We start from the raw sequence: 15,808 nt of genomic DNA, 5'->3' as shown, positions 1-15,808 counted from the left end.
CCTTCTTTAACATCGCATGTCGAGAATCTTTTGAAGAGAGAAAGAGTGGTTATTAAAAAAGCTGAAGGAATGGGGCAAGTTAAGGGGATGGAGACGTCGAATAGTTCTGGTGTTTTGCAGTCTGCATCGGACAGTGAGAAGAACGAGGAGGTGGATATTCGGTTATTGAAGAAGACTGAGCGAAAGTTGAGGAGACAGAGATCTGACCGGAGTCGGTCAGTCATTAGAGATGGGAAGGCATCTTTCAAATAGTACCGGAATGGGAAAAGAAGATGTGAGAAATAAGGAAAAATGAATAAAATAAAATGAAAGGTGAAGAAAAGAAAAAAGGAAAAGAAAAGGGGGGAAAAAAAAAAAAAAAAAAAAATTGTATAGTCTGTTGAGGAAGTTGGAATTTTTTGGTGTTTTTTTTTGATTTGGTGTTTTTTAAATTTGTGTATTTTTTATTGGCTTTTTGATTTGGATTTTTTTGATTGGCATTTTTTTAAATTGGAGGTTTGGGACGGTTGAAGGGGTGAAGTGGAGACCGAAAAAAAAAAAAGAAAAAATCTGTTCTTATCAGTTTAATATCTGATACGTCCTCTATCTGGGGACCATATATTAAATTGATTTTTGGAACCGGGAGATGGAATGGGAGCTTGCTCTGTCCACTCCACGCATCAACTTGGTATTGCAGTACCTCCAGGACTGGTGCACTTCCCCACTTGGGGAAAACAATGCTGTGAAAAAGAAAGACTGAGCAATTCTTGAAAGAAGAGCACTTTGCAATATTTTTTTGTTTAAATGTGTTTTTTTTTTCCAGTGTTTCGGAAAAGGTGCTGTTGTGTCACGGGAGGAAAAAAAAGTCTGCCCTTTTTGCTTGCTTTTCACAGGAGCTGCAAAGCAAGGCAAAGGAGCCAGCCAGCCAGCCAGCAGCACAAGGAGGAGATGGGGGACACTGTCCTTGCCCTGCCTCACCCCTGAAAGGCCCCGAACGGCCCCGAACGGCCAAGCCTTATCTGAGGGGGACGCACTTGGGGGAGCATCTCCTGGGCAGCTGAGGGTGACTTTCGGCCGCTAGGTGACGGGGCCAGTGCCAGGCCGGGCTGCAGCTTGGCTGGGTGGAGCTCTGCAGCCTGTGTCTGGCCGTCTCGCACCAGGCGCTGTGGGACCCATGGAAATCTTGGGGCGGAGCCATGCAAAATATGCTTACCATACCGCCGGGCATGCTGGTCATGCAAATGCTATTCTTGGCCGAGGAATCTGGGGCTCTGCCGCAGAGCGTTGCTCCGAGTCAGCAGGGGAGCTGCCGAGCAGCAGTCTTTCAGGCAAAGCTTTTGTGGGCATCGCTTCTCGGCCTTTTGGCTAAGATCAAGTGTAGTATCTGTTCTTATCAGTTTAATATCTGATACGTCCTCTATCTGGGGACCATATATTAAATTGATTTTTGGAACCGGGAGATGGAATGGGAGCTTGCTCTGTCCACTCCACGCATCAACTTGGTATTGCAGTACCTCCAGGACTGGTGCACTTCCCCACTTGGGGAAAACAATGCTGTGAAAAAGAAAGACTGAGCAATTCTTGAAAGAAGAGCACTTTGCAATATTTTTTTGTTTAAATGTGTTTTTTTTTTCCAGTGTTTCGGAAAAGGTGCTGTTGTGTCACGGGAGGAAAAAAAAGTCTGCCCTTTTTGCTTGCTTTTCACAGGAGCTGCAAAGCAAGGCAAAGGAGCCAGCCAGCCAGCCAGCAGCACAAGGAGGAGATGGGGGACACTGTCCTTGCCCTGCCTCACCCCTGAAAGTCCCCGAACGGCCCCGAACGGCCAAGCCTTATCTGAGGGGGACGCACTTGGGGGAGCATCTCCTGGGCAGCTGAGGGTGACTTTCGGCCGCTAGGTGACGGGGCCAGTGCCAGGCCGGGCTGCAGCTTGGCTGGGTGGAGCTCTGCAGCCTGTGTCTGGCCGTCTCGCACCAGGCGCTGTGGGACCCATGGAAATCTTGGGGCGGAGCCATGCAAAATATGCTTACCATACCGCCGGGCATGCTGGTCATGCAAATGCTATTCTTGGCCGAGGAATCTGGGGCTCTGCCGCAGAGCGTTGCTCCGAGTCAGCAGGGGAGCTGCCGAGCAGCAGTCTTTCAGGCAAAGCTTTTGTGGGCATCGCTTCTCGGCCTTTTGGCTAAGATCAAGTGTAGTATCTGTTCTTATCAGTTTAATATCTGATACGTCCTCTATCTGGGGACCATATATTAAATTGATTTTTGGAACCGGGAGATGGAATGGGAGCTTGCTCTGTCCACTCCACGCATCAACTTGGTATTGCAGTACCTCCAGGACTGGTGCACTTCCCCACTTGGGGAAAACAATGCTGTGAAAAAGAAAGACTGAGCAATTCTTGAAAGAAGAGCACTTTGCAATATTTTTTTGTTTAAATGTGTTTTTTTTTCCAGTGTTTCGGAAAAGGTGCTGTTGTGTCACGGGAGGAAAAAAAAGTCTGCCCTTTTTGCTTGCTTTTCACAGGAGCTGCAAAGCAAGGCAAAGGAGCCAGCCAGCCAGCCAGCAGCACAAGGAGGAGATGGGGGACACTGTCCTTGCCCTGCCTCACCCCTGAAAGTCCCCGAACGGCCCCGAACGGCCAAGCCTTATCTGAGGGGGACGCACTTGGGGGAGCATCTCCTGGGCAGCTGAGGGTGACTTTCGGCCGCTAGGTGACGGGGCCAGTGCCAGGCCGGGCTGCAGCTTGGCTGGGTGGAGCTCTGCAGCCTGTGTCTGGCCGTCTCGCACCAGGCGCTGTGGGACCCATGTAAATCTTGGGGCGGAGCCATGCAAAATATGCTTACCATACCGCCGGGCATGCTGGTCATGCAAATGCTATTCTTGGCCGAGGAATCTGGGGCTCTGCCGCAGAGCGTTGCTCCGAGTCAGCAGGGGAGCTGCCGAGCAGCAGTCTTTCAGGCAAAGCTTTTGTGGGCATCGCTTCTCGGCCTTTTGGCTATGATCAAGTGTCGGGATTCACCTTAGCTGTCTGGCTTGCCCAGTCCAAGGTAGACTCCTTTTACAGCTGGCCTCCCTGACCTTCGGGTCAGGGAGTGGGCTACTGATCATGCCTTGAAGGGCCGGAGAATCTTTCGGGCTGGACGAGTTTCGAGTGGAAGATTTGAGGGGGAACGCGTCAGAGAACTCCCCCAGCATGGCTGAAACATCCCGTGTTTTACCGCCGGCAACGCAGTTGAGATATTCAGTTCGGATTGCCGTCCAGAAGGATTTCCAAGAAGTAAAGGATTTCGACTATGTTGTTAATAAGGTACTTTTTGAGGCTTTACAAGCAGACAAAGACAAAATTTATTGTATGCAAGAGCACAGAAACGCTTGCACGTATGATATTACTTTTGTAGACGAAGTCTCTTCCTTGAGTGCATATGAAGTGTACAAAATGGAAAAGAAGAATAGTAGTATTTTGGAAGGTGTTCTGGTGGAGCTTTGTTTCGTCCGACAAACTGTTCCATTAACTGTACATATGTACAATCCATTCGTGTCAGCAGAGAAAATTAGGAATTGGTTATTGCATTATTGTGAAGAAGTGAGAGGAGGTCAAGTTCAAAGGAATAAATTTGGGTATTTTAACGGTGATCGGAGATTTGTTGTGGTGCTAAAGAAACATCCAGACGGCATTGGAGGTTTACATCACCCCCCGGGGGTGTTTAAGATTTTGGAACAGAATGGGTATTTGTATTACCCCAACCAGCCAGTGTTTTGTAGGTTTTGTCGACAGTTTGGACATGCAAAACGGGATTGCCCGAAAGATAAATGTTGGAATTGTGGTAATCCGGACCATAAAATAGTGGACTGTGATCAGAAGCTGATGTGTACTGTTTGTGATATGGAAGGACATGTTGCAGTGTCATGCCCGACTACCCGGCGTACATATGCACAAGCTGCTAGTGAAGGTGGTTTTCACAGTGGGGTTCGTGAAGTTGAGACAAATCTGATTAGCACGTTGGAAGATTTGAGGAAGAAAGAGAAGTTGGTTGAAATCGTGGATACGGCACGGGGAGATGATGTGGGAAAAATTGTAGCGGTAGATGAGAAAGGATCTGCAGAGAGTATAGATGAAGAAGATATTGCTCAAACAGCTAGTGGAAGGGAGGGGATAGACAAAGATTCATATGTTCAAACAGCCAGTGGCAGTGGAATTAATCGGGAGGATGGTGGGGTCGCAGCTTGTTTGGTGGTTGGGGAACAGGTGGAGGAGATGGTTACAGAGAATGTTGGAAAGTTGTTAACGGAAGATGAAGTTAGGGAAATGATGGAACAATGGCCGAAGGACTTTGGAGAGGAGGGGATATTTTCTCCTGCGCGTGAAAAATTGGTTGCAGAAGGTTATTTACTAGCTCGGATTGATAGAGAATGGGAGGATGATGATTTAGAGGACCATCAAGAGTTATTCAGGTCGTATCGGGCTTACAAACGAGAGCAGTTTGAGATAGAGGATGCGGCACAGGCTAGGGAGTCAGTAGGGAGAGAAGGTACTTTGATCCCTGAGGTGGGAGGTTTTTCGGCTGAACAAGATTCAGTGTTGCCCCCTTCTTTAACATCGCATGTCGAGAATCTTTTGAAGAGAGAAAGAGTGGTTATTAAAAAAGCTGAAGGAATGGGGCAAGTTAAGGGGATGGAGACGTCGAATAGTTCTGGTGTTTTGCAGTCTGCATCGGACAGTGAGAAGAACGAGGAGGTGGATATTCGGTTATTGAAGAAGACTGAGCGAAAGTTGAGGAGACAGAGATCTGACCGGAGTCGGTCAGTCATTAGAGATGGGAAGGCATCTTTCAAATAGTACCGGAATGGGAAAAGAAGATGTGAGAAATAAGGAAAAATGAATAAAATAAAATGAAAGGTGAAGAAAAGAAAAAAGGAAAAGAAAAGGGGGGAAAAAAAAAAAAAAAAAAATTGTATAGTCTGTTGAGGAAGTTGGAATTTTTTGGTGTTTTTTTTTGATTTGGTGTTTTTTAAATTTGTGTATTTTTTATTGGCTTTTTGATTTGGATTTTTTTGATTGGCATTTTTTTAAATTGGAGGTTTGGGACGGTTGAAGGGGTGAAGTGGAGACCGAAAAAAAAAAAAGAAAAAATCTGTTCTTATCAGTTTAATATCTGATACGTCCTCTATCTGGGGACCATATATTAAATTGATTTTTGGAACCGGGAGATGGAATGGGAGCTTGCTCTGTCCACTCCACGCATCAACTTGGTATTGCAGTACCTCCAGGACTGGTGCACTTCCCCACTTGGGGAAAACAATGCTGTGAAAAAGAAAGACTGAGCAATTCTTGAAAGAAGAGCACTTTGCAATATTTTTTTGTTTAAATGTGTTTTTTTTTTCCAGTGTTTCGGAAAAGGTGCTGTTGTGTCACGGGAGGAAAAAAAAGTCTGCCCTTTTTGCTTGCTTTTCACAGGAGCTGCAAAGCAAGGCAAAGGAGCCAGCCAGCCAGCCAGCAGCACAAGGAGGAGATGGGGGACACTGTCCTTGCCCTGCCTCACCCCTGAAAGGCCCCGAACGGCCCCGAACGGCCAAGCCTTATCTGAGGGGGACGCACTTGGGGGAGCATCTCCTGGGCAGCTGAGGGTGACTTTCGGCCGCTAGGTGACGGGGCCAGTGCCAGGCCGGGCTGCAGCTTCTCTGGGTGGAGCTCTGCAGCCTGTGTCTGGCCGTCTCGCACCAGGCGCTGTGGGACCCATGGAAATCTTGGGGCGGAGCCATGCAAAATATGCTTACCATACCGCCGGGCATGCTGGTCATGCAAATGCTATTCTTGGCCGAGGAATCTGGGGCTCTGCCGCAGAGCGTTGCTCCGAGTCAGCAGGGGAGCTGCCGAGCAGCAGTCTTTCAGGCAAAGCTTTTGTGGGCATCGCTTCTCGGCCTTTTGGCTAAGATCAAGTGTAGTATCTGTTCTTATCAGTTTAATATCTGATACGTCCTCTATCTGGGGACCATATATTAAATTGATTTTTGGAACCGGGAGATGGAATGGGAGCTTGCTCTGTCCACTCCACGCATCAACTTGGTATTGCAGTACCTCCAGGACTGGTGCACTTCCCCACTTGGGGAAAACAATGCTGTGAAAAAGAAAGACTGAGCAATTCTTGAAAGAAGAGCACTTTGCAATATTTTTTTGTTTAAATGTGTTTTTTTTTCCAGTGTTTCGGAAAAGGTGCTGTTGTGTCACGGGAGGAAAAAAAAGTCTGCCCTTTTTGCTTGCTTTTCACAGGAGCTGCAAAGCAAGGCAAAGGAGCCAGCCAGCCAGCCAGCAGCACAAGGAGGAGATGGGGGACACTGTCCTTGCCCTGCCTCACCCCTGAAAGGCCCCGAACGGCCCAGAACGGCCAAGCCTTATCTGAGGGGGACGCACTTGGGGGAGCATCTCCTGGGCAGCTGAGGGTGACTTTCGGCCGCTAGGTGACGGGGCCAGTGCCAGGCCGGGCTGCAGCTTGGCTGGGTGGAGCTCTGCAGCCTGTGTCTGGCCGTCTCGCACCAGGCGCTGTGGGACCCATGGAAATCTTGGGGCGGAGCCATGCAAAATATGCTTACCATACCGCCGGGCATGCTGGTCATGCAAATGCTATTCTTGGCCGAGGAATCTGGGGCTCTGCCGCAGAGCGTTGCTCCGAGTCAGCAGGGGAGCTGCCGAGCAGCAGTCTTTCAGGCAAAGCTTTTGTGGGCATCGCTTCTCGGCCTTTTGGCTAAGATCAAGTGTAGTATCTGTTCTTATCAGTTTAATATCTGATACGTCCTCTATCTGGGGACCATATATTAAATTGATTTTTGGAACCGGGAGATGGAATGGGAGCTTGCTCTGTCCACTCCACGCATCAACTTGGTATTGCAGTACCTCCAGGACTGGTGCACTTCCCCACTTGGGGAAAACAATGCTGTGAAAAAGAAAGACTGAGCAATTCTTGAAAGAAGAGCACTTTGCAATATTTTTTTGTTTAAATGTGTTTTTTTTTTCCAGTGTTTCGGAAAAGGTGCTGTTGTGTCACGGGAGGAAAAAAAAGTCTGCCCTTTTTGCTTGCTTTTCACAGGAGCTGCAAAGCAAGGCAAAGGAGCCAGCCAGCCAGCCAGCAGCACAAGGAGGAGATGGGGGACACTGTCCTTGCCCTGCCTCACCCCTGAAAGGCCTCGAACGGCCCCGAACGGCCAAGCCTTATCTGAGGGGGACGCACTTGGGGGAGCATCTCCTGGGCAGCTGAGGGTGACTTTCGGCCGCTAGGTGACGGGGCCAGTGCCAGGCCGGGCTGCAGCTTGGCTGGGTGGAGCTCTGCAGCCTGTGTCTGGCCGTCTCGCACCAGGCGCTGTGGGACCCATGGAAATCTTGGGGCGGAGCCATGCAAAATATGCTTACCATACCGCCGGGCATGCTGGTCATGCAAATGCTATTCTTGGCCGAGGAATCTGGGGCTCTGCCGCAGAGCGTTGCTCCGAGTCAGCAGGGGAGCTGCCGAGCAGCAGTCTTTCAGGCAAAGCTTTTGTGGGCATCGCTTCTCGGCCTTTTGGCTAAGATCAAGTGTAGTATCTGTTCTTATCAGTTTAATATCTGATACGTCCTCTATCTGGGGACCATATATTAAATTGATTTTTGGAACCGGGAGATGGAATGGGAGCTTGCTCTGTCCACTCCACGCATCAACTTGGTATTGCAGTACCTCCAGGACTGGTGCACTTCCCCACTTGGGGAAAACAATGCTGTGAAAAAGAAAGACTGAGCAATTCTTGAAAGAAGAGCACTTTGCAATATTTTTTTGTTTAAAAGTGTTTTTTTTTTCCAGTGTTTCGGAAAAGGTGCTGTTGTGTCACGGGAGGAAAAAAAAGTCTGCCCTTTTTGCTTGCTTTTCACAGGAGCTGCAAAGCAAGGCAAAGGAGCCAGCCAGCCAGCCAGCAGCACAAGGAGGAGATGGGGGACACTGTCCTTGCCCTGCCTCACCCCTGAAAGGCCCCGAACGGCCCCGAACGGCCAAGCCTTATCTGAGGGGGACGCACTTGGGGGAGCATCTCCTGGGCAGCTGAGGGTGACTTTCGGCCGCTAGGTGACGGGGCCAGTGCCAGGCCGGGCTGCAGCTTGGCTGGGTGGAGCTCTGCAGCCTGTGTCTGGCCGTCTCGCACCAGGCGCTGTGGGACCCATGGAAATCTTGGGGCGGAGCCATGCAAAATATGCTTACCATACCGCCGGGCATGCTGGTCATGCAAATGCTATTCTTGGCCGAGGAATCTGGGGCTCTGCCGCAGAGCGTTGCTCCGAGTCAGCAGGGGAGCTGCCGAGCAGCAGTCTTTCAGGCAAAGCTTTTGTGGGCATCGCTTCTCGGCCTTTTGGCTAAGATCAAGTGTAGTATCTGTTCTTATCAGTTTAATATCTGATACGTCCTCTATCTGGGGACCATATATTAAATTGATTTTTGGAACCGGGAGATGGAATGGGAGCTTGCTCTGTCCACTCCACGCATCAACTTGGTATTGCAGTACCTCCAGGACTGGTGCACTTCCCCACTTGGGGAAAACAATGCTGTGAAAAAGAAAGACTGAGCAATTCTTGAAAGAAGAGCACTTTGCAATATTTTTTTGTTTAAATGTGTTTTTTTTTTCCAGTGTTTCGGAAAAGGTGCTGTTGTGTCACGGGAGGAAAAAAAAGTCTGCCCTTTTTGCTTGCTTTTCACAGGAGCTGCAAAGCAAGGCAAAGGAGCCAGCCAGCCAGCCAGCAGCACAAGGAGGAGATGGGGGACACTGTCCTTGCCCTGCCTCACCCCTGAAAGTCCCCGAACGGCCCCGAACGGCCAAGCCTTATCTGAGGGGGACGCACTTGGGGGAGCATCTCCTGGGCAGCTGAGGGTGACTTTCGGCCGCTAGGTGACGGGGCCAGTGCCAGGCCGGGCTGCAGCTTGGCTGGGTGGAGCTCTGCAGCCTGTGTCTGGCCGTCTCGCACCAGGCGCTGTGGGACCCATGGAAATCTTGGGGCGGAGCCATGCAAAATATGCTTACCATACCGCCGGGCATGCTGGTCATGCAAATGCTATTCTTGGCCGAGGAATCTGGGGCTCTGCCGCAGAGCGTTGCTCCGAGTCAGCAGGGGAGCTGCCGAGCAGCAGTCTTTCAGGCAAAGCTTTTGTGGGCATCGCTTCTCGGCCTTTTGGCTAAGATCAAGTGTAGTATCTGTTCTTATCAGTTTAATATCTGATACGTCCTCTATCTGGGGACCATATATTAAATTGATTTTTGGAACCGGGAGATGGAATGGGAGCTTGCTCTGTCCACTCCACGCATCAACTTGGTATTGCAGTACCTCCAGGACTGGTGCACTTCCCCACTTGGGGAAAACAATGCTGTGAAAAAGAAAGACTGAGCAATTCTTGAAAGAAGAGCACTTTGCAATATTTTTTTGTTTAAATGTGTTTTTTTTTCCAGTGTTTCGGAAAAGGTGCTGTTGTGTCACGGGAGGAAAAAAAAGTCTGCCCTTTTTGCTTGCTTTTCACAGGAGCTGCAAAGCAAGGCAAAGGAGCCAGCCAGCCAGCCAGCAGCACAAGGAGGAGATGGGGGACACTGTCCTTGCCCTGCCTCACCCCTGAAAGTCCCCGAACGGCCCCGAACGGCCAAGCCTTATCTGAGGGGGACGCACTTGGGGGAGCATCTCCTGGGCAGCTGAGGGTGACTTTCGGCCGCTAGGTGACGGGGCCAGTGCCAGGCCGGGCTGCAGCTTGGCTGGGTGGAGCTCTGCAGCCTGTGTCTGGCCGTCTCGCACCAGGCGCTGTGGGACCCATGTAAATCTTGGGGCGGAGCCATGCAAAATATGCTTACCATACCGCCGGGCATGCTGGTCATGCAAATGCTATTCTTGGCCGAGGAATCTGGGGCTCTGCCGCAGAGCGTTGCTCCGAGTCAGCAGGGGAGCTGCCGAGCAGCAGTCTTTCAGGCAAAGCTTTTGTGGGCATCGCTTCTCGGCCTTTTGGCTATGATCAAGTGTCGGGATTCACCTTAGCTGTCTGGCTTGCCCAGTCCAAGGTAGACTCCTTTTACAGCTGGCCTCCCTGACCTTCGGGTCAGGGAGTGGGCTACTGATCATGCCTTGAAGGGCCGGAGAATCTTTCGGGCTGGACGAGTTTCGAGTGGAAGATTTGAGGGGGAACGCGTCAGAGAACTCCCCCAGCATGGCTGAAACATCCCGTGTTTTACCGCCGGCAACGCAGTTGAGATATTCAGTTCGGATTGCCGTCCAGAAGGATTTCCAAGAAGTAAAGGATTTCGACTATGTTGTTAATAAGGTACTTTTTGAGGCTTTACAAGCAGACAAAGACAAAATTTATTGTATGCAAGAGCACAGAAACGCTTGCACGTATGATATTACTTTTGTAGACGAAGTCTCTTCCTTGAGTGCATATGAAGTGTACAAAATGGAAAAGAAGAATAGTAGTATTTTGGAAGGTGTTCTGGTGGAGCTTTGTTTCGTCCGACAAACTGTTCCATTAACTGTACATATGTACAATCCATTCGTGTCAGCAGAGAAAATTAGGAATTGGTTATTGCATTATTGTGAAGAAGTGAGAGGAGGTCAAGTTCAAAGGAATAAATTTGGGTATTTTAACGGTGATCGGAGATTTGTTGTGGTGCTAAAGAAACATCCAGACGGCATTGGAGGTTTACATCACCCCCCGGGGGTGTTTAAGATTTTGGAACAGAATGGGTATTTGTATTACCCCAACCAGCCAGTGTTTTGTAGGTTTTGTCGACAGTTTGGACATGCAAAACGGGATTGCCCGAAAGATAAATGTTGGAATTGTGGTAATCCGGACCATAAAATAGTGGACTGTGATCAGAAGCTGATGTGTACTGTTTGTGATATGGAAGGACATGTTGCAGTGTCATGCCCGACTACCCGGCGTACATATGCACAAGCTGCTAGTGAAGGTGGTTTTCACAGTGGGGTTCGTGAAGTTGAGACAAATCTGATTAGCACGTTGGAAGATTTGAGGAAGAAAGAGAAGTTGGTTGAAATCGTGGATACGGCACGGGGAGATGATGTGGGAAAAATTGTAGCGGTAGATGAGAAAGGATCTGCAGAGAGTATAGATGAAGAAGATATTGCTCAAACAGCTAGTGGAAGGGAGGGGATAGACAAAGATTCATATGTTCAAACAGCCAGTGGCAGTGGAATTAATCGGGAGGATGGTGGGGTCGCAGCTTGTTTGGTGGTTGGGGAACAGGTGGAGGAGATGGTTACAGAGAATGTTGGAAAGTTGTTAACGGAAGATGAAGTTAGGGAAATGATGGAACAATGGCCGAAGGACTTTGGAGAGGAGGGGATATTTTCTCCTGCGCGTGAAAAATTGGTTGCAGAAGGTTATTTACTAGCTCGGATTGATAGAGAATGGGAGGATGATGATTTAGAGGACCATCAAGAGTTATTCAGGTCGTATCGGGCTTACAAACGAGAGCAGTTTGAGATAGAGGATGCGGCACAGGCTAGGGAGTCAGTAGGGAGAGAAGGTACTTTGATCCCTGAGGTGGGAGGTTTTTCGGCTGAACAAGATTCAGTGTTGCCCCCTTCTTTAACATCGCATGTCGAGAATCTTTTGAAGAGAGAAAGAGTGGTTATTAAAAAAGCTGAAGGAATGGGGCAAGTTAAGGGGATGGAGACGTCGAATAGTTCTGGTGTTTTGCAGTCTGCATCGGACAGTGAGAAGAACGAGGAGGTGGATATTCGGTTATTGAAGAAGACTGAGCGAAAGTTGAGGAGACAGAGATCTGACCGGAGTCGGTCAGTCATTAGAGATGGGAAGGCATCTTTCAAATAGTACCGGAATGGGAAAAGAAGATGTGAGAAATAAGGAAAAATGAATAAAATAAAATGAAAGGTGAAGAAAAGAAAAAAGGAAAAGAAAAGGGGGGAAAAAAAAAAAAAAAAAAATTGTATAGTCTGTTGAGGAAGTTGGAATTTTTTGGTGTTTTTTTTTGATTTGGTGTTTTTTAAATTTGTGTATTTTTTATTGGCTTTTTGATTTGGATTTTTTTGATTGGCATTTTTTTAAATTGGAGGTTTGGGACGGTTGAAGGGGTGAAGTGGAGACCGAAAAAGAAAAAATCTGTTCTTATCAGTTTAATATCTGATACGTCCTCTATCTGGGGACCATATATTAAATTGATTTTTGGAACCGGGAGATGGAATGGGAGCTTGCTCTGTCCACTCCACGCATCAACTTGGTATTGCAGTACCTCCAGGACTGGTGCACTTCCCCACTTGGGGAAAACAATGCTGTGAAAAAGAAAGACTGAGCAATTCTTGAAAGAAGAGCACTTTGCAATATTTTTTTGTTTAAATGTGTTTTTTTTTTCCAGTGTTTCGGAAAAGGTGCTGTTGTGTCACGGGAGGAAAAAAAAGTCTGCCCTTTTTGCTTGCTTTTCACAGGAGCTGCAAAGCAAGGCAAAGGAGCCAGCCAGCCAGCCAGCAGCACAAGGAGGAGATGGGGGACACTGTCCTTGCCCTGCCTCACCCCTGAAAGGCCCCGAACGGCCCCGAACGGCCAAGCCTTATCTGAGGGGGACGCACTTGGGGGAGCATCTCCTGGGCAGCTGAGGGTGACTTTCGGCCGCTAGGTGACGGGGCCAGTGCCAGGCCGGGCTGCAGCTTCTCTGGGTGGAGCTCTGCAGCCTGTGTCTGGCCGTCTCGCACCAGGCGCTGTGGGACCCATGGAAATCTTGGGGCGGAGCCATGCAAAATATGCTTACCATACCGCCGGGCATGCTGGTCATGCAAATGCTATTCTTGGCCGAGGAATCTGGGGCTCTGCCGCAGAGCGTTGCTCCGAGTCAGCAGGGGAGCTGCCGAGCAGCAGTCTTTCAGGCAAAGCTTTTGTGGGCATCGCTTCTCGGCCTTTTGGCTAAGATCAAGTGTAGTATCTGTTCTTATCAGTTTAATATCTGATACGTCCTCTATCTGGGGACCATATATTAAATTGATTTTTGGAACCGGGAGATGGAATGGGAGCTTGCTCTGTCCACTCCACGCATCAACTTGGTATTGCAGTACCTCCAGGACTGGTGCACTTCCCCACTTGGGGAAAACAATGCTGTGAAAAAGAAAGACTGAGCAATTCTTGAAAGAAGAGCACTTTGCAATATTTTTTTGTTTAAATGTGTTTTTTTTTCCAGTGTTTCGGAAAAGGTGCTGTTGTGTCACGGGAGGAAAAAAAAGTCTGCCCTTTTTGCTTGCTTTTCACAGGAGCTGCAAAGCAAGGCAAAGGAGCCAGCCAGCCAGCCAGCAGCACAAGGAGGAGATGGGGGACACTGTCCTTGCCCTGCCTCACCCCTGAAAGGCCCCGAACGGCCCAGAACGGCCAAGCCTTATCTGAGGGGGACGCACTTGGGGGAGCATCTCCTGGGCAGCTGAGGGTGACTTTCGGCCGCTAGGTGACGGGGCCAGTGCCAGGCCGGGCTGCAGCTTGGCTGGGTGGAGCTCTGCAGCCTGTGTCTGGCCGTCTCGCACCAGGCGCTGTGGGACCCATGGAAATCTTGGGGCGGAGCCATGCAAAATATGCTTACCATACCGCCGGGCATGCTGGTCATGCAAATGCTATTCTTGGCCGAGGAATCTGGGGCTCTGCCGCAGAGCGTTGCTCCGAGTCAGCAGGGGAGCTGCCGAGCAGCAGTCTTTCAGGCAAAGCTTTTGTGGGCATCGCTTCTCGGCCTTTTGGCTAAGATCAAGTGTAGTATCTGTTCTTATCAGTTTAATATCTGATACGTCCTCTATCTGGGGACCATATATTAAATTGATTTTTGGAACCGGGAGATGGAATGGGAGCTTGCTCTGTCCACTCCACGCATCAACTTGGTATTGCAGTACCTCCAGGACTGGTGCACTTCCCCACTTGGGGAAAACAATGCTGTGAAAAAGAAAGACTGAGCAATTCTTGAAAGAAGAGCACTTTGCAATATTTTTTTGTTTAAATGTGTTTTTTTTTTCCAGTGTTTCGGAAAAGGTGCTGTTGTGTCACGGGAGGAAAAAAAAGTCTGCCCTTTTTGCTTGCTTTTCACAGGAGCTGCAAAGCAAGGCAAAGGAGCCAGCCAGCCAGCCAGCAGCACAAGGAGGAGATGGGGGACACTGTCCTTGCCCTGCCTCACCCCTGAAAGGCCCCGAACGGCCCCGAACGGCCAAGCCTTATCTGAGGGGGACGCACTTGGGGGAGCATCTCCTGGGCAGCTGAGGGTGACTTTCGGCCGCTAGGTGACGGGGCCAGTGCCAGGCCGGGCTGCAGCTTGGCTGGGTGGAGCTCTGCAGCCTGTGTCTGGCCGTCTCGCACCAGGCGCTGTGGGACCCATGGAAATCTTGGGGCGGAGCCATGCAAAATATGCTTACCATACCGCCGGGCATGCTGGTCATGCAAATGCTATTCTTGGCCGAGGAATCTGGGGCTCTGCCGCAGAGCGTTGCTCCGAGTCAGCAGGGGAGCTGCCGAGCAGCAGTCTTTCAGGCAAAGCTTTTGTGGGCATCGCTTCTCGGCCTTTTGGCTAAGATCAAGTGTAGTATCTGTTCTTATCAGTTTAATATCTGATACGTCCTCTATCTGGGGACCATATATTAAATTGATTTTTGGAACCGGGAGATGGAATGGGAGCTTGCTCTGTCCACTCCACGCATCAACTTGGTATTGCAGTACCTCCAGGACTGGTGCACTTCCCCACTTGGGGAAAACAATGCTGTGAAAAAGAAAGACTGAGCAATTCTTGAAAGAAGAGCACTTTGCAATATTTTTTTGTTTAAATGTGTTTTTTTTTTCCAGTGTTTCGGAAAAGGTGCTGTTGTGTCACGGGAGGAAAAAAAAGTCTGCCCTTTTTGCTTGCTTTTCACAGGAGCTGCAAAGCAAGGCAAAGGAGCCAGCCAGCCAGCCAGCAGCACAAGGAGGAGATGGGGGACACTGTCCTTGCCCTGCCTCACCCCTGAAAGTCCCCGAACGGCCCCGAACGGCCAAGCCTTATCTGAGGGGGACGCACTTGGGGGAGCATCTCCTGGGCAGCTGAGGGTGACTTTCGGCCGCTAGGTGACGGGGCCAGTGCCAGGCCGGGCTGCAGCTTGGCTGGGTGGAGCTCTGCAGCCTGTGTCTGGCCGTCTCGCACCAGGCGCTGTGGGACCCATGGAAATCTTGGGGCGGAGCCATGCAAAATATGCTTACCATACCGCCGGGCATGCTGGTCATGCAAATGCTATTCTTGGCCGAGGAATCTGGGGCTCTGCCGCAGAGCGTTGCTCCGAGTCAGCAGGGGAGCTGCCGAGCAGCAGTCTTTCAGGCAAAGCTTTTGTGGGCATCGCTTCTCGGCCTTTTGGCTAAGATCAAGTGTAGTATCTGTTCTTATCAGTTTAATATCTGATACGTCCTCTATCTGGGGACCATATATTAAATTGATTTTTGGAACCGGGAGATGGAATGGGAGCTTGCTCTGTCCACTCCACGCATCAACTTGGTATTGCAGTACCTCCAGGACTGGTGCACTTCCCCACTTGGGGAAAACAATGCTGTGAAAAAGAAAGACTGAGCAATTCTTGAAAGAAGAGCACTTTGCAATATTTTTTTGTTTAAATGTGTTTTTTTTTCCAGTGTTTCGGAAAAGGTGCTGTTGTGTCACGGGAGGAAAAAAAAGTCTGCCCTTTTTGCTTGCTTTTCACAGGAGCTGCAAAGCAAGGCAAAGGAGCCAGCCAGCCAGCCAGCAGCACAAGGAGGAGATGGGGGACACTGTCCTTGCCCTGCCTCACCCCTGAAAGGCCCCGAACGGCCCCGAACGGCCAAGCCTTATCTGA

At 49.7% G+C, this 15,808-nt stretch overlaps 11 non-coding genes and 3 pseudogenes across 11 annotated transcripts; all 14 read left to right on the top strand.

The window, feature by feature from the left end:
• Nucleotides 1–478: 478 nt before the first annotated feature.
• LOC138460522 (U2 spliceosomal RNA) lies at nt 479–701 on the top strand (annotated as a pseudogene).
• Nucleotides 702–1,324: 623 nt separating this feature from the next.
• Nucleotides 1,325–1,515, top strand: LOC138464406 (U2 spliceosomal RNA). Its single transcript, XR_011266991.1, has one exon. It is a non-coding gene; the product is annotated as a U2 spliceosomal RNA (small nuclear RNA).
• Nucleotides 1,516–2,138: 623 nt separating this feature from the next.
• On the top strand, nt 2,139–2,329 carry LOC138464395 (U2 spliceosomal RNA). The gene has a single exon (XR_011266980.1). It is a non-coding gene; the product is annotated as a U2 spliceosomal RNA (small nuclear RNA).
• Nucleotides 2,330–5,037: 2,708 nt separating this feature from the next.
• Nucleotides 5,038–5,260, top strand: LOC138460511 (U2 spliceosomal RNA; annotated as a pseudogene).
• A 623-nt stretch (nt 5,261–5,883) lies between these two features.
• On the top strand, nt 5,884–6,074 carry LOC138464384 (U2 spliceosomal RNA). Its single transcript, XR_011266969.1, has one exon. It is a non-coding gene; the product is annotated as a U2 spliceosomal RNA (small nuclear RNA).
• Nucleotides 6,075–6,696: 622 nt separating this feature from the next.
• On the top strand, nt 6,697–6,887 carry LOC138464373 (U2 spliceosomal RNA). Its single transcript, XR_011266958.1, has one exon. It is a non-coding gene; the product is annotated as a U2 spliceosomal RNA (small nuclear RNA).
• Nucleotides 6,888–7,510: 623 nt separating this feature from the next.
• LOC138464351 (U2 spliceosomal RNA) lies at nt 7,511–7,701 on the top strand. Its single transcript, XR_011266936.1, has one exon. It is a non-coding gene; the product is annotated as a U2 spliceosomal RNA (small nuclear RNA).
• A 623-nt stretch (nt 7,702–8,324) lies between these two features.
• LOC138464340 (U2 spliceosomal RNA) lies at nt 8,325–8,515 on the top strand. The gene has a single exon (XR_011266925.1). It is a non-coding gene; the product is annotated as a U2 spliceosomal RNA (small nuclear RNA).
• Nucleotides 8,516–9,138: 623 nt separating this feature from the next.
• LOC138464329 (U2 spliceosomal RNA) lies at nt 9,139–9,329 on the top strand. Its single transcript, XR_011266914.1, has one exon. It is a non-coding gene; the product is annotated as a U2 spliceosomal RNA (small nuclear RNA).
• A 2,708-nt stretch (nt 9,330–12,037) lies between these two features.
• Nucleotides 12,038–12,253, top strand: LOC138460688 (U2 spliceosomal RNA; annotated as a pseudogene).
• A 623-nt stretch (nt 12,254–12,876) lies between these two features.
• LOC138464318 (U2 spliceosomal RNA) lies at nt 12,877–13,067 on the top strand. Its single transcript, XR_011266903.1, has one exon. It is a non-coding gene; the product is annotated as a U2 spliceosomal RNA (small nuclear RNA).
• A 622-nt stretch (nt 13,068–13,689) lies between these two features.
• On the top strand, nt 13,690–13,880 carry LOC138464307 (U2 spliceosomal RNA). The gene has a single exon (XR_011266892.1). It is a non-coding gene; the product is annotated as a U2 spliceosomal RNA (small nuclear RNA).
• A 623-nt stretch (nt 13,881–14,503) lies between these two features.
• Nucleotides 14,504–14,694, top strand: LOC138464296 (U2 spliceosomal RNA). Its single transcript, XR_011266881.1, has one exon. It is a non-coding gene; the product is annotated as a U2 spliceosomal RNA (small nuclear RNA).
• A 623-nt stretch (nt 14,695–15,317) lies between these two features.
• On the top strand, nt 15,318–15,508 carry LOC138464285 (U2 spliceosomal RNA). The gene has a single exon (XR_011266870.1). It is a non-coding gene; the product is annotated as a U2 spliceosomal RNA (small nuclear RNA).
• The last annotated feature ends 300 nt before the right edge of the window (nt 15,509–15,808 follow it).

Source organism: Ambystoma mexicanum, chromosome 1p, assembly GCF_040938575.1.
Source record: "Ambystoma mexicanum isolate Mex_15411 chromosome 1p, UKY_AmexF1_1, whole genome shotgun sequence".
In the NCBI taxonomy this organism is placed as follows: Eukaryota; Metazoa; Chordata; class Amphibia; order Caudata; family Ambystomatidae; genus Ambystoma; species Ambystoma mexicanum.
The sequence above is the reverse complement of the archived record's forward strand: the minus strand, read 5'-3'. Positions and strand labels throughout refer to the sequence as shown.